This window comes from Pieris brassicae, unplaced genomic scaffold, assembly GCF_905147105.1.
Source record: "Pieris brassicae unplaced genomic scaffold, ilPieBrab1.1, whole genome shotgun sequence".
Lineage (NCBI taxonomy): Eukaryota > Metazoa > Arthropoda > Insecta > Lepidoptera > Pieridae > Pieris > Pieris brassicae.
In genome coordinates, this window is record NW_025575965.1 from 1 (window position 1) to 3,601 (window position 3,601).

The 3,601-nt window shown below is 50.2% G+C and overlaps 2 non-coding genes across 2 annotated transcripts; both read right to left on the bottom strand.

Moving 5' to 3' along the window:
• Window positions 1-621: 621 nt before the first annotated feature.
• Window positions 622-778, bottom strand: LOC123719288. The gene has a single exon (XR_006755353.1). It is a non-coding gene; the product is annotated as a 5.8S ribosomal RNA (ribosomal RNA).
• A 352-nt stretch (window positions 779-1,130) lies between these two features.
• On the bottom strand, window positions 1,131-3,036 carry LOC123719294. The gene has a single exon (XR_006755357.1). It is a non-coding gene; the product is annotated as a small subunit ribosomal RNA (ribosomal RNA).
• Window positions 3,037-3,601: the final 565 nt, after the last annotated feature.

Below are 3,601 nucleotides of genomic sequence, written 5' to 3' on the forward strand. Positions count from 1 at the left end.
ATCGCACACCACCAAGCGGTTCTTCTGTTGTTGTTCGTTAACGACGGCATCGTTCCGTCCGTTTTAAGAACACACGTCACAATAATTTCGTACACACTACAATTGCACAAACACCGCACGCACACACTGGGCGCAACCGCTAGAGCAGCGGGCGCGCGCGTTTCGCTTCCTCTCGCGAGAGTAAGAGAAACTGAGCCGAACGCGACAACTTTCAACGACAGCGTCGAGACACGTCGACGCGCGCACCGGCGCCGACCGTCGCGCGATCGCCATGCGGGACCGGGACGATGCGAGCAAACACGCGCGACGCGTAAACGCGAACGTCGTTGTCGTCGTTGTCGTTGTCGTTGCGTAAAGACTCGACGCGCACCCGTGCCGCGGGAGACACGGTGCGGCGGGGAGAATTTATTTGTGCGACAAAAGTATCGTATAGACGTGGCTTAACACGGCCAATACGGATGACGAGTCGTAATCGAACATATATTCGAACGGATCGTTCGGCCGCTCGGCGGCCTAGCGAAACCGTCAATTGCACGCGCGACAGAGATGCGGCGCTACGACCGGAGTCGCAGCGATCGCCGCTCGTCACGCGAACAGTGTGGCTTTTTGTTTTTATGCAGCCGGCCCTCAGACAGGAGTGGTCCTGGATATTTCTCCACGGACCGCAATGTGCGTTCGAAATGTCGATGTTCAAATGTGTCCTGCAGTTCACACTATGACGCGCAGTTAACTGCGTTCTTCATCGACCCGCGAGCCAAGTGATCCACCGTTCAGGGTAATCGTTTTGTTTTTGTGTGTGTTTTTGTATGAGAAAATATAAAAGGTGCGAAAAAATTAAACAAAAAAATTTGAAAATAATACTTATCATTAACGTGTACGACAAATGAAAAGAAAGAAAATCTCTTTTATTTGCGTGGTTGTACACAAAAATTATAAAATATTATTTCAAAGTATCAATAGGCGATAGCGAACGCTAATCAAAGCGTGTCGCAACGCACACGTCGCGAATCGACGAGAGAGAGTCAACCGTCTCGGATTCGATTTTGATTCGTATCATTCACGTGTTTTTGTATTTTTTTCTTTTTTTGCGAGTCTTTGACAACAACAAAACAAAAAGAAAAAACCAACGTTAATGATCCTTCCGCAGGTTCCCCTACGGAAACCTTGTTACGACTTTTACTTCCTCTAAATGATCAAGTTTGGTCAACTTCCCAGCAACGCCGACGGCCGTGAGGCCACCGCGTGTCGGTCCGAAGACCTCACTAAATCATTCAATCGGTAGTAGCGACGGGCGGTGTGTACAAAGGGCAGGGACGTAATCAACGCGAGCTTATGACTCGCGCTTACTAGGAATTCCTCGTTTATGGGGGATAATTGCAAACCCCAATCCCCAGCACGAAGGAGTTTCAACGGGTTGCCCGGGCCTCTAGGCCAGGGAGAACATGTTGATTCCTTCAGTGTAGCGCGCGTGCGGCCCAGGACATCTAAGGGCATCACAGACCTGTTATTGCTCAATCTCGTGCGGCTCGAAGCCGCCGGTCCCTCTAAGAAGAATTTTAATACGTCGCCAGTGAGTTGCGCTCCCCGAGAGTCGCGCACACCTTGAATGACGACGCCTATTTAGCAGGCTAGAGTCTCGTTCGTTACCGGAATTAACCAGACAAATCGCTCCACCAACTAAGAACGGCCATGCACCACCACCCACCGAATCAAGAAAGAGCTGTTAATCTGTCAATCCTTCCGGTGTCCGGGCCTGGTGAGATTTCCCGTGTTGAGTCAAATTAAGCCGCAGGCTCCACTCCTGGTGGTGCCCTTCCGTCAATTCCTTTAAGTTTCAGCTTTGCAACCATACTCCCCCCGGAGTCCAAAATCTTTGGTTTCCCGGAAGCTGCCCGCCGAGCCATTGTAGTAACGTCGGCGGATCGCTAGATGACATATTTACGGTTAGAACTAGGGCGGTATCTAATCGCCTTCGAACCTCTAACTTTCGTTCTTGATTGATGAAAACACCTTTGGCAAATGCTTTCGCTGATGTTCGTCTTGCGACGATCCAAGAATTTCACCTCTAACGTCGCAATACGAATGCCCCCAGTTATCCCTATTAATCATTACCTCGGAGTTCTGAAAACCAACAAAATAGAACCGAGATCATATTCTATTATTCCATGCACGAAATATTCAAGCGGCATTTTGAGCCCGCTTTGAGCACTCTAATTTGTTCAAAGTAAAATTGTCGGCCCACCTCGACACTCACCGAAGAGCACCGCGATAGGATTTTGATATTGAACCGGCGTTTTACCGCCGGCTCACCGACGATATGCTCCGCAGACGTGTCAGTATCACCGCGGATGCGGTGCACCGACAGCGCGGCGCACAAATGCAACTACGAGCTTTTTAACCGCAACAATTTTAGTATACGCTATTGGAGCTGGAATTACCGCGGCTGCTGGCACCAGACTTGCCCTCCAATTGTTCCTCGTTAAAATATTTAAAGTGTACTCATTCCGATTACGAGGCCTCGTAAGAGTCCCGTATCGTTATTTTTCGTCACTACCTCCCCGTGCCGGGAGTGGGTAATTTGCGCGCCTGCTGCCTTCCTTGGATGTGGTAGCCGTTTCTCAGGCTCCCTCTCCGGAATCGAACCCTGATTCCCCGTTACCCGTGACAACCATGGTAGTCGCAGAAACTACCATCGAAAGTTGATAAGGCAGACATTTGAAAGATGCGTCGCCGGTACTGGACCGTGCGATCGGCAAAAGTTATCCAGATTCATCAAAATTAACGACTTCGGACGCATGGCCCTCCGCCGATTGGTTTTGATCTAATAAAAGCACTCATCCCATCACTGGTCAGAGTTCTGATTGCATGTATTAGCTCTAGAATTACCACAGTTATCCAAGTAACTGAGTAAGATCTAAGGAACCAAAACTGATATATTGAGCCATTCGCGGTATCGCCTTAATACGGCTTGCACTGAGACATGCATGGCTTAATCTTTGAGACAAGCATATAACTACTGGCAGGATCAACCAGGGAGCTGCTTACGCAAACGACACGCCTACACCGCGGTCACGCGGCTTCGGCGAGCCGCTGGCTCGGCGGCGTCGAGGGGCGCGCGCTTGCGCGCGCGCCTTCTCGACACGCGTGAACGTAACGCGTCGAATTTGCACGCGACGCGACGTTCGCGCTTCATATCGATAGACTAACTTTGACCGGTCTACGAGCGGCCGTCCCGTCACGATCTCGCAACGAGGTGATGTACAACGATGCTCGACCACTGTGAGGGACATAAAACTGCAACGAACACGACCCCGCGGGCGGGAATCGATGTTGTGACAATTTGAAAATTGAACATTCATCTAAACGCAACTTCTCAATTTTTATTCAATACGTTATTGTAAACATATTAAAACTCGGCTGGCAATTACATGCGCACACACACGCATGATTCGCACTAGATACGATCAACGCCCGGAGCTTGAGGGATAAATTCCAACACGACGCTGCGCACACCGTTTCGACGATGGGCGCGTGTGCGTCCTCTTTTATACATTCTTTCCATATACGGTCGCCGTGGCGACCGCGCACGTGTCGAACACGC